The 13,847-nt window shown below is 38.9% G+C and overlaps 1 protein-coding gene across 2 annotated transcripts in view; it reads right to left on the bottom strand.

Annotated features, from left to right (window-relative positions):
- The window catches only part of bs (serum response factor blistered), a 311,048-nt gene that overhangs the window by 258,553 nt on the left and 38,648 nt on the right, over nt 1–13,847 (bottom strand). The gene's annotated exons all lie outside the window — the stretch shown is intronic.

Here is a 13,847-nt window from a genome sequence, read left to right as displayed (position 1 = left end):
TCATGCCTTAACTAATATAGTCGTTACACGTTGGATGGATCACAAACACTGTTATATGGACACTAAAGCGCAAACTGGGAATGTTACGTTACTTTCGATACAGGTATCAATAATGACACTGGCGATAACGCCTAAAAGAACCCGCCGACTAACAATTAACTACAGTATAAAAATATATTAATATTTACCATTAAATATATAGCTCAGAACAATTTTAATGTAAATAGAGATCACCTAATAAGAGATGTGGAAACCGTTGCAGCAGCACCCAATATTTTAGCACCAAAACAACTTAACAACGATAAAGATAATATTGTATACGATGATTTTGGGAATGGAAGGAAGGATGAGGATGACAAAGGTGCAGCAGAACCTAAAATCTAATCGATGTCTTGGAATATCAACCACGTTGTACTTAAAAACTACGACAGACGATGGCACTTGTTTAATGGCCTGAGAATTAATCGAGTAAAATGCATTAGAGTAAAACCTTAAAGTTAATAAAATAATAACGCGAAATTATAAACAAAAATTTACATAGCGAACGTAAATTGTTTTACCGTGCTACAGGACTTGTTTTACTGCGGCCGAGTAATAAGCGAAGTCAGTAACAAAATGTTAACGTAATAACTTTTATACGCATCTATCACTCAACACAAAACATACAATTTTCCTTACAAACTTGACTCATGCGTATCTTTTGAGAAAGACAAACCAGTTCCAAACTTATAAGAATCCTCCTCCTATTATCTTTGTCAACGAGAGGTATCCCAAAAATAATGATCTAATCAGTTTGATATTAAAGAAATCTACAAATATTAACGATATCTTCAAGGATAAGTTTATTCCATTAGTGTTGACCATCGTTTACCGGTCCGCAATGAAACAAGTCGTCTGCAGTGAGCCTCGCATCTCGTTTGATTTGGTAAATCGAGTCACGTTCCTTCATGCGATATTTGTTTGTTCGTTTGTTTCCTGAGGGTCTGTTGGCTACTGTGTATTGTTCCTTCCCGATGTCAACTATTTATGACGATTTTATGATAATAACCTTCTGCTCCGGCTTTAAATTTATGAGGATTTGAGTCAGATCGCATACGGTCTGTCCTTTTAGAAAATATAACATGTTTATTACTAAGTAGATTGAACTTAAAAGCTTGGTAATATAAACTAATGTACTATTACTATAACTAATACACTATGAATACACACGTAAACTGGCGGTACCAAAGGATTATATGAAAATGCAACTCAATCCAATGCCTAAAAAAGACCTTAAAATACCACTTTCCGAAAGCTACAATAACTTATCAGATCAGCCTCAACATAGGTTATCATTAACGCCACCATTTTTTTTGCGGGTTCGTGATTTTAAAGTGCCAATTGGTACCGTTATACGAAAACCACAATAACAGAACACCGGAGAGGTGTTCGGAATTAAGTCATAATTTAAGGAAAATCGCCATTTCGAAAGATTCTGTGGAGTTTGCGAGCGTTTTATATCGCCACCTACGTGTTGATGTCATTCTTGCGACAATGTTAACTGTTGTTGTGATGTAGCTTCATAAATGTTGATACTATAAAATTATTTCGAAAAAAATATCAAAGCGACTGTAATTGTACGTTTAACTTATATTTTTTCTTATTGTTGAAAATACTGGAACCAATTAAACTACTTTGTAACTACAGTTACAACAACGATAATAAATTACCTCCTCACAGATATCATAAATTAAAATTTTCAAACCAAAACAATATCATGGAAAGGTAATCGAGTAACATTACGTCACCAGTTAAGTCAGATCTTGATAAATTCCCTAAGTTCGATTCATTTGTCATGTCCACTATGTTCTATGCCATTGTTAGTGGCTTGTTCAATGGACACGTGTTACCGGTGTATCAAGTTTCAATTCGTAACTCAATTTATTAAAAATAAAGACTCTTTAAGCCACATCAGACAACAATATCGACATGAAGACCACCGGCTTGCAATTTTTATATGTTAATCGCGTGGGCGGCGCCCGCGCTGCCGTAGGCGGACGGAAGTGAGAGCTTGAGATTGGGTGCCTTGCATCTTTGTCTAACACAAACAAACATACGTTAGCATAAGTGGGATGGAGCGGAGTCTATTCGCAATGTCACAGATCAAGAAAACACGATACAACACTGCCAAGGCTCTTTAGTTTATGACCACTTTCGATTCAGTGACGCAACAGAGGATTGGAATTCTCTTACAAGTGGACATTGCTACATTGGTACACATGTGGGTCCATTGAGAAAAATATGGTCATTATTCCATTTAAGCGCCCGTTCCAAAATTTCGATATTCAAGTCACGTCTCGAGGCAGACTTTAAGAAATTGCTATAAACGTTGGTTCCGTGGCGAATCGCCCCGAAATCAGTACGGTACAATAAAAGCATATTTAAAATTTCGTTTACTTTATTATTGTAATCATATTAAACTGCAATTTTCGAAGACACTATATTTATAATTATGAGATACTTAATCGTTAAAATAATTGATATTTTCAGTGAAAATGTATTTACAATAACTAAGACTACAATAATAGCCCAACAAACGTTTAATACATATGAGCAATAAAAGCGGACCTAATATTATCCCCTGCAGAACCCCGTACCCTTTGTGTTAAATACCTCCGACCGGCGGCGATGTTAACAGGATTCATCGATTTATCTACGACTTTGTGAATGTAGGGTGCATGTGATAAGACAATGCGTCCCATTTTTCTACTTTTATTTTTTAAATTTCATTTTGGTCTGAACATTTAGTTAAAATACTCGTACATTTGAAAAAAATTTAAGAAAAATAACTATTTCTTTTTACCATTTCTATTTACCATGCTAATTTATCGAAGATTGAAGACCTGAAAGAAATATCAGATATTTGGTTGTTCCTGAGAACAAAGTAAGAACGCTACATATGTGGCTACGTAATCACATCCTTTTGTCCAGAATATGAAAGTACCCTGTAAACATAAGAGTGTCGGTAGTGCCGCCGCATTTCGATAAAAAAATTGACAAATATGACTAAGTTGACGTAATTAATACACTACATTAATAGATAAATTGAATGTGTCGTTATCACACATGACGCGGCATTATGTTATTACTACGTCATTAACTGGGGAAGCATTAATTTAATTACTTATCATACTTATTTCATAGTAATTAAATAAATAAATGAATGAGCATATTATTAACTTTTTCCCTTATTGATTGAGAATAACCTCAATAAAATTGCTATTCGCAGAATATCAGCGATAACAAAACGTGTCATTATATTTAATGACAGGTTTTGTTATCTTCATAATTCCTAAATTAATAATTCCCGAAGATCCTCTATTTCCAATTAATTATTAACACAGGTTTTATTTAATGTGTTGTTAGTCATAACCATTCTCAACCTACAAGCTAAGGGTTTTGATTATTGGAGGCAAATGTAGGGAAGAAACTTGTATGAAATCTTACGTCTATGAAAAGACAAGTTAAGTCAGGGCCCAAAAAGGTATTTTTATGTAGGAAAGTTACGCTTTCAAAAATTTTGAGGTTTATTTTACATTCGCGAACTAAATTGTCTATCAATCATAAAAATGAATTTAGCATATAAGAAGACAAAGTTAAAAGGAGTAAATATAAAATGATCACTAATCTACTAATCTAAAACCAATATTGATATACGCCTGAGAGCGGTGATGGAAAGGCAAATCGTATGAAGATATAAATTGTGAGATAGGGCAGGTTTATTAACATAAATAACAGGGTTGCCAATTAAGAGGGGCTCTGGTCTCGTCACTTGCACCACATAGCGTCGTAACGTATGGGTAGTGTTGCCAGCCTCGTAAATTTTGCAGGATTGTAATTAATATAACAAGTAATACAAGATTAAAGTCATAACAGTTTAGAATATTGGCATTTGCCTAAAAGAGAATTATTTATATAAACCTTCAATACATATGAGATAAACTAATCGATTATCACCAATCGCATGTATTCAAAGAAGACTAAGAACACAGTAAACACCTATGCTGTCCTAAACTTCCGAAGATGTAGTAAATTGACTTTACAATATGTTGACATATTATTAATTTTTACAAAAGACTTTAAGATATATCCAAACCACTGCAACTCTATTAATGTACAACAAAGTGAATCTCCTAATTGTATCTAAATTTTCCAATAGGATTCCAGGATCTGAATTCTCGATTCTGGATTATCCTCAGATTTCCAGATCCTTGGCCCCAGCATCTGTAACGTACACCGCCGGTTTACGAGAGTTGCCGATCTCCCGTCAGTTATGTTCGGAATCCGCGCGCTTCCTACGTAGTATTTACTATCAAGTCCTCAATTAATGCATTTGCATATATTACCTTTCGATTAAGGTAAAAATGGTAGTTAAAGCTTTGGTTAAATCTGTAATTTATCAGTTCTCAAGTAATTGCGTTTATAATTTATCGAATTAAATTGGATTTTTAAGTTGGGTCCATATTTTTGTAATGAAGGGCTTTAAAAATCCAAATTATTCACTAACTATCAATTTTTGAAGCTGTCTTGTTATTTCCAGCTTTCCTGGCAAAATCACAAGCTAAAAAATAAAATAAAAAACAATAAAAAATGAAATTAGAATGCCATTTAATTTTCCATTAAAATTATCATAAGGAATGATCAAGCGATTGATATAGAAACTGTGCCACGCGTTAATGACAGTAATTTCGATACTAACGAGATAGTGGTTGATGTTGACGTTTAAGCGATGAAACCCAATGTATCATTACACGAATTCGCATTCACAGCACGTAGCTGGTTTGCGTTGAACACAATAATTCTGGAGTAGGTAGGTACATCTAGTTGGTACACGTATACCGGTCATACATAAATCATCTGAGTGCAGTAGGAACGCACGTGCGTATATGTAACACAAGCCGAGTAGTGGATCGTACCTACGATGAACAAGATAAGGAAGCACTTTGATTGCTTCTGAACGGAAAATATTTTGAGATTCTAATTGACTAAAGAATAATCATTTGAATATTTTATGGGTCAAATCTTTATTTATCTAAACGCTGATGGTTCTTAATCGCTATACAGTAGTGGTCGCTTAAAAATGGATCACTTTCATTTTCAATAGCATTCCTGTTCTTGTTTAAGTTTGATTGAGCTAATTCCCTAAACCATAAATTCCTCATTATAGTGACGCTAAAATTACATAACAACCCCAATCGAATCAGTCGATAACAAGTGACCTGTAAGCAAGTCTTAAATCTTAATTCACAAAGTTGTATTATTCATTCTCACAACGTATAAGCTTAAGCAAGAAAAAACTACACAAACAAAAACGATTTAAACTAAAAAACCGATCACAAAACACATCTTTCAATTCTCTATGCAAAGTCGAGCGGCGCCGGCGTTTAGGAAGGACGCCGCCCACACGATACCACTATGAGCCAATACAGACCGATTATATCACCGCTTGTAGGTGGCCATATAAGGTCAATTGTTCAAAAACACAAACAAACCACGACTGGTTATGCAATGACCCATTTCGATTAGGCTGATAGTCTATTCAAGATTGTAGCTAAAGCTTTTATAAATGTATTCGAGATAGATGATCTACATTACGACACCGATGATAACGTATTTAACATAACAAAATGAACAGAAAATGCAAATGTTATATTGAAAGGTATTAATGATGGAATAACGAACGTGCATAATTAGGTTGCCACTAAAATGAATATAAAGCATGATACAAAATTTTATGGCTAAATATTAAGTCGAACGATACGATTATTACTTTTGAAATTTATGTTTATACTTCCGCCTATGATTCAAGAGATCAAATATTGACAAGCAACGTGCAATATTGAAAATGTATTTGATTTTAAAGATAGTGTTATTTTGTTTGTAAATTAAATATTCATTCTAGGATTTACAGGATTGATTAGTGATAACGTTTAGTTGTTTAGACATCGTGTTCGTGTATTGATTCCGTATTTTCTATAGTCGCATTATTATCTCCACTCGCATCTGCAGATCAGACGTTTTTACATGTAGACGAAGCGCTTCACAGCCTTTACATCTGACAGACAAAACATGCGCTTATTAATGTACATTAGGATTTCCAACTGAGTTTCGGACATTTCCCACGTAGTTCAAGCGGACCGGCGGAACCAATTCGAGGCACGTCTGTTGGATTAGCATTTGAAAGCTGTGTTTGTGTAAGCTCTAAGCTCGCCGATAGCGACCGTCAATGGAAAAAGTATGATGGATCGCTCACATACATTTGTTTTCAAAACTCAATAGCCCTCATATTATACTTCGACAACACACGAACGCACACGGAATAAGTAAAAAGACCGTACGGACGTAAGGAAAAACTGAATATAGAGTGAAGTGCGGTGTTCAGCGCCATAAACGTACTTGAATTCTCTTCCCATGCCTTTTTCAGATGCACAGTTTACTGGCCTAGTATCGCGGTCTATTTTTACTTTTTGTTTGTAGTTATTACGAAAATGCGTGAGGTAGGATCGCGGAGAATACTAGCTCGGATTGTTTATATTTTTCCGACCTTGCCGAACATAACACGCTGCGAACTAAGAATAATCAATCTTATTATAATTCTCTTCTAACATCTGAATAACAGATTAACTGGCTGCTTCAAACAATAGCGTAAAGAAAACAAATGCACGTTAAAAGGTCAGGGCTCAACGACGAAAAATGACACCAAACAGAAGCGTACGGACGACAACGAGATCAAATTACACCGCGCACGCAAACGATATTGGGCCATAAATCCGAACAACTGTATGACAATATCATCCAAATAAGTGTGCACGCGATGCCGGCCTTTCCCACGTAGCTGTCACCGGTCGTAGCGCAGGCACTACACGCGGGCCTATCGCCGCATCTACACCACTCCAGTGGACAATCGTCCTAACAAAGCCTCACCGGCTACAACGGGCCCAATCATTTCCCACGCGCTAACGGTCGAGCCTCAGCTGAGATCCTAGTTTGAATTTATAGCGAGTCTCCTAACTCCACAAACTACGTCCAATCCCGGCCGACCGCAATCCGGCCGGCGCACGACGCCAGCCGAACCCGCATTGTAATGTTCGCACGAGATGAGATCGCTCACCGGAGACGCCGAAACGCCGCGTCGAGATGGCGATACAAAAGGATGACCGATAACTTGTGTATTCTTTCGATGACAGAAGAAAACATTGTTTGCGTTTGTGAACAATAATCTTAAAAATTCACCGTCATCTCGCTTTTGAGAAACGTCCGTCTAACATGAAAAATTTGATTCGTTGTCTTTTGAATTTAAATACTATTTCCATTCCAGATTTAACATCGGCCTAAATTCGCGGAAATGAGTAAACACATAGTACCTACGTTGATTTTCCTCTAGAGAATAAAATATTTAGCTTTACAAAAGATTCGACTTTAATTCAATGGGTACACTTTAATAGTTTTCTATTTAAAACCCCTGCTGTAATTAAATTTAAATGAAGCGGAAAATTTTGCAAAAATGATGTCGAAATGAACATTCATAATGATCGTTTATATTTATGTTGCAGATGCAATTATGGAAATAACGTAATAATTTGCTGCAGGTGTAACGTTATTAAAGAATAATGTTAGGAGGTATAAAATTGCATTAATGGATGAATCTACACGGTGATTACATTTTGATTTGATATGGTGTAACACAATATGCGGCAGGTCGGCGCGCGGTGACGAGGCACGCACCCAGTTTACGCTATTCCCGGCGGGCCTAATTTTAACCATCTGCGTCTCCCAGTCTAGTTTTAGGAAGTGGGCCGACTTGGATTCAGCGAATCAATCGACTCGAGACTTCCACTCGCGTCCGACCGCTACTCGAATGCACGTCGTGGAATCGAGTTCGATTCAACTCGAGAATTATTGAATTCTATACACAATTAACTGCGATATGGTGGCAGTTAACAGAAATAATGATCTTTTACCGGCAATCGTTTACGTTGCGCCTCACTCTGGGATGAAATTACAAGCAAAGCTCTTAATTGGACTCGGATTATATCCGAGAGCGAATGACGCAATCGTCGAATGCCAATCGGGGGATCTATCGCAGATGTTTGCGGATTGCGCAACTGGAAGCATAATCGCAGGTCCAATTATCGAAATGACCGAGACGTCGGGCGCATCGAGCGGGAGGATACGGTCCTGGCTAAATCTATAATGGATGAGGCGCGTCCCGCGTCAATCCAGTAAACGAGATCGCATAAACGCAAACACGCATACATAACTAATCAGGCTGAAACAATCGATGCGCGCTTATTCATTAATCTAATGGAATTAAGCGTCGCGCATTGGGGAAACGGGGCGCGTTCGAGTGCAGCGGCGAATAAATTTCAATTAGAGCAATCAGGACGGTCCGTCGCGGAAGTTTCTGAATACGATGGGCACGGGATAGCGGAGTCGCACCTTGCATACAAAACTCGTCATGTCCAGCGCATACAAAGGAGGACCTCCGCAGTAAATCATTAGAATTGCGGTAACCGAGATGTGAGCGGAATCGTGCTTGATACAACTTGGAGATAATGATGTTAGGATTTCGGATTAGTTGGCACTCGATTCTAGGATGTCACCGTGAGACGGGCGCTTTCTTTCCAGCACGCTTACGCATGACGTACACGTGTTTCGCTCAGACAATATCTCATCGTTGTGTTTTGCTTTCCATTCTCTGCGATAACTAGTTAGCATTCCGTATAGTGATGTAGGTGGGTGCAGCAGCGTTTTATTAATAGAAACGTTAACTTTTTGTTTTTAATTCAACGTTCATATGTATTTTTTTTTTACCGCTCGAAAAAATATAACAAGTTGTTTTCAGATGGCAACGTTTAGATTATGTAAAGATGAATACGATAATCTTTTTATACGCAAGCGTCAAGTACTGACACTTACAGTACGACTGGTTTCCCTGTAGCCCGGTACGCAGCACCGGACTATATATTCGTCACTTGCGATCAGTTTGTCGCCCTCAGTAACAAGAAGGTGGTAGAACCCTTTGTGGTTCGACTCCGGCGGCACCACCGCCACACCTATTTCTACCTAATAACAACAGTGTTAAACGCTGCTGTGTTCCGGTTTGAAGGGTGTGGTAAGGGAGACAGACTTTTCCGAGGCGTTCCAGCTTAGTCCTCAGGGGTAGCGGCGCATCTGTGGCCGACCTCAGGTAGGAATATCTAATCCTATCTGGGGTTGATTACAGATGTCCATGGGCGGCAGTAGCCACTTACCATCAGGTGCACTGCATGCTCGTCTGCTACTCTTATATTATATAAAAAAAAAAAAAAAAAAACATTGATAATGGATACTGACATGTCAAACGGCACACATAAATACAATGTAAGCATATCGATGGGGAAAATTTGCGAACGCGAAACCCGGCAAGTCCGCACGCCAATTTGTAAGCGGCGACATAAACCGCGGGTGTAACGAAGGCCCTAAACAACGATATAAGCGGTCCCATCAACTCCCCGCGAAATATCTCAACGGTTGACAAGCGGGCGACCCAAGAAGCGAACTCGGACTTTACATTCGCCGACGTAACGAGCGAAGACGCCGACTCGCCCATTGTATTTATGCCTACACAATTTATTTATTCGGCAAACATTACGGAGACACAAAATCTCGTCCATAAATACATGTGAAAGCACGTATCAAGTATCGGAATGCAAACGGCGGAGCTCGTGTCTGAATTATGCAACAGTACGGCGCGGGCTCAGGTCTGCCGTAATAGTACAAGGAGTGGACGCAACTCCTAAAATAATACCCGCTGAGCGACCGCGCCCTGGCGGACCACGAGCGGAACTCTCCCATCAATCCATTATGACGCTTCCAGTTTCCTCTAAATCAATCATGACCTACTTTTGCACGAGAAAATGTTTGTCCGACCAGCTTCTTAACATTCACGATGTAGCCGGCTATTAACGCAGTCGGTAGAAACTTAGTTAAGAATGTAGTACTAGATTTAAGACTACCAGCACGACGGTTTCGCAGTCTCGTGTACGCAATGTAACATTTCGCGGTAAGAATTCTCCCACGTCCACGGTCTTGCTATTAAGCCTTTTATGATAATCGTTCATTTGAAATTAACAAACGCAAATACTGTAATTAACAATTTAAGTTTCATTCGTATTGAAACAAATCAGTACCAAATAAGGAATTAATTATACTCATGTCACGTAGAAAGTGTTATGACGAAAATAAATGGTCACTTCGAGGGATAAAATTGCGTGCAGTCCTCGTAACGTTACTGATACACAACGGTACACGTACGCCCTATAATATTCAGTAATACGATTGTTCAATTATTAGTACTTGCGGTGGGATGATGAAGACATTTCTGCGATTGTCGGAACCCGAGACAATCAATATGGGTCCATTACACAAATGACACGGCGCGAATCGGTTGCACGGTTTTACTCATGGAAATTTTCACCACGCTCGGCCGTGTTCCTTCGAATCTCTTCATTGGTACCGCAATCGGTGACACAGTAAAGGCGGTTTTTCGATTATTACCCTTATGGAGGATTTACGGTGGGTCCATACATCTTTCGCCGGGGTGGTCGGCCGGTGCGACGCTAATTACAGGGCCGGGTCGATCATTTAATGTGAATTTCGCAAACATTAAATAATTAAAAAAAATCCAAGCCGACGGTGCGTTCAAGCGCGGAATAATAAATTAATGATTTCGCTGAGCGCGACGCTCTACGCCACGATTTTTTGGATTTTAGGGGAGCGTCTCAACCGTGTAATTAATCTCAAAATATTGTACAGAATTTAGAAAATTATTTAAACCGTTTTATCTTCTAATTAATATGATACTAAGAAAGGAACGCTAGCAATTGTGGATTGAATAGGCCAGTTTAACAAATACTTTGAAGTCAAATATATTAGTTGCGTTCGAAACACGTCGATCTTACAGCTAATAGTGATATATCATTTTTTATTTCACGTTAGAAACATAATTGCGGCAATAACGCATAAATTACGACAAGTCTGAAAGCCGATATTAATGCCCATACAATCTACAATCAAGATAAGAAAACGATAAAAGGAACAAAAACTAGAACAATAGCTTTAGAACAACGTTCATTAACCGATGTAAGGAGCGGCGAAGAGAGTGGTGCCGATGATGTTGTTGTTAATCCTTAAACCACACGCGGTGACGATTACAACGCACCTATTAGTCAAATTAGGCTCATTGTTGAAACACGTCAGGCTTGCACAAGACCAATCGGCTTACAGGCGGACAATTATGTAGCCACATTAGCCGCACAATACGATGAGTCAACAGAAATTGCGTCTCGGGCGTTTATCAAAACAATAGTATTGATAAGTTAATAAACCGAGGTGCGAGACGACTAACGAGCGATTACCGAGCGACGTCTAGAATAGACGCACGAGTCTCGTAAGAGCGCGCGGAATACGTTATGATCGCGCGTGAGTCACCGGCCCATCGGAGAGGCGGGCCCGAGATTGTCAACATCTAAAAAACACCGAGAATTTACGACCCGTGTCGATAACTCTTATAGTGGCGGCACTTTTTTTTCCAAAGCAGCGCCGTGCCTTGAAATAGAATAAAGGTATCGACGGCGGAATCCGACGAAGAAATCCCGCGCACTGAAAGCGAAATCGCGTGTTTTGCGGTGTTACGAAACAACAAGACGGCGAATTCGAGATTAGGAGATCTGCTCGTGGCGAGGGCACTGACCGAATTCCACATTTATACCGCTAATTCATGCACAAGAGCATCTGCATCCTACGAACGCGTTACGAGCAGCAGGCGCGGAACACGGCTAATTCCGTATACATTCGCGCCAGACTTCACCCGGTACACTCTTTGAATACTTAAACAATCATATTTATGTGTATGACTTAGCCACGAGAAAAGAATTCACCGTGCCCCAGAAAACAGGAGAAAATGCCGTTGAATCCAAACGATCTACACTTGCGTGGGATCCATATACCTATGTCAGTCACGAAAATGAAATCACAGAATTGTAAAGAGAAAACGATTTAGGGGAAAACCTTTCTTACTTAAGCAGCAAGCACTTATCTGTTGTGATCATAATTACTTGAATATTTCAATCGAATAGAATTATCGACAGTGTGTGAACAATGAGCGTACACTTTGGCGCGGACATGTTATTCCCGTACGTCAAACACGGCCGACCCACCTGAGCCCGAGAGATTTTTATCGAGGCGAGCGCGAAACGAGAGAATCGACGTAATCGATTTCAACATATCAAAGCTGACAAGCGTTATTCGAGGTCGGGGGCGAAGGCTCAGTGGGCGCCGGATGGCTTCGAAATTAAAACGATATGCAAATGAGAAGCGAGGATTAATCGTCGGGCGCAATCGATGGGACGGCAGCGAGATCGGCCACTGAGTACAAATCGATGAATAAATAGTGTCCGATTAGCGGCGTGAGGTGTGTTCGTTGGTAATGGATGGATCGAATCGAATTGGCGAGTCCCATTGATGAATGTTGAATACGCCGCATTTAGTTATATATGTTTATCTAAATTTAAAAGTCATCAACTCTATAGTACAGTTATTATTAAAGAAAGATATAAATGTAGACCTCAAAGTGATGCAACTAATAGATATCTGTTTTACAATCTTTCGCAGCGTTGTTTTGGTTCGAAGGGTGCGGTAAAGTGCACTTACTGGGACATTCTAACTTGTTCATCTATAATAGTCACCCGTTTTATCTAGACTTAGTCTCAGATATTCATGACTCGTTCAATACCTCAGTTAAATAAAAATAAATCTACTCGTACCTTTCCAGATACTGTACGTTTTTTTGACAAGTAACGTTAACTTATTAACGATTTCTCTATTTTCATTCTCACAAACAAATATAAAACTTACAGAAGCGTAAAGCACCCGTATTACTCGAATGCTCCTACTGATGACCGCTACCGTCGAATTTATAAGCACTCTCGAAACCTTCGAAAGTAATTTTCAATTAATTTCTTGATAATCCGGATCACGTAGCTCTCACCCCGGAGAGACGGGCCCTTGATAATTGGAAACTGTCTCTAGCCTCAACAACACCTGCTACTTTGTTAAGGATATTTTTTGTTCTTTTGCATTTTTAAAGCCAGGATAAACTGGTGCCAGTATCATCTATTTTAGTCGCCGATAGGATATAATGAACGGTTCGAATCGATCCGCTTCGGTGTCACTAATAAATATTGTATCTACATAACGTAATGATAGACTAAATAAATCTCCCTCTGTATACAATCCTTGGAAAACTTTTCATTATCTTCTATAGCTTGGAATGCAGCTGCTATTTAATTCTTACACTTTTATTAGTCTATAACAGAAAAAAGATACATATTTATCAAAATCATCTAAGTTATTAAGATAGGGTCAAGCATATCAATAACAATGACTATGTATCGAATGATAGACTGATTCATTCATCTTAACGATTCAATAGAAACCCGGTCAGCCGCACCCGCTTCTGAGGCGTCACTCATAACCGTGCAACCGGTTTTTAACCATAATTACAAACTCATTTCAAACATTATTATTTGCTACCGATCACCGCTCTATGGCATTCGACAGCGCTTCCACGTCCATCATCAATATCATTGATAGGATTCTCAGATGAATGATTTATTAAACGACTCCGGCCAAATTGATTTCAACCTAATAGATTGGAATAGAAATGTTTAACGGCCATATGATTTACTGTGTCGTTTTTTAATACGCTGTTTAAGCTGACCATATTCATATGGTGAGCAACGTCTCTCAATAGAACCGTGAAATTG

This window comes from Epargyreus clarus, unplaced genomic scaffold (assembly GCF_041222505.1).
Source record: "Epargyreus clarus isolate Ecla_fem2 unplaced genomic scaffold, WU_Ecla_fem_2.2 ptg000009l, whole genome shotgun sequence".
Lineage (NCBI taxonomy): Eukaryota > Metazoa > Arthropoda > Insecta > Lepidoptera > Hesperiidae > Epargyreus > Epargyreus clarus.
The sequence above is the reverse complement of the archived record's forward strand: the minus strand, read 5'-3'. Positions and strand labels throughout refer to the sequence as shown.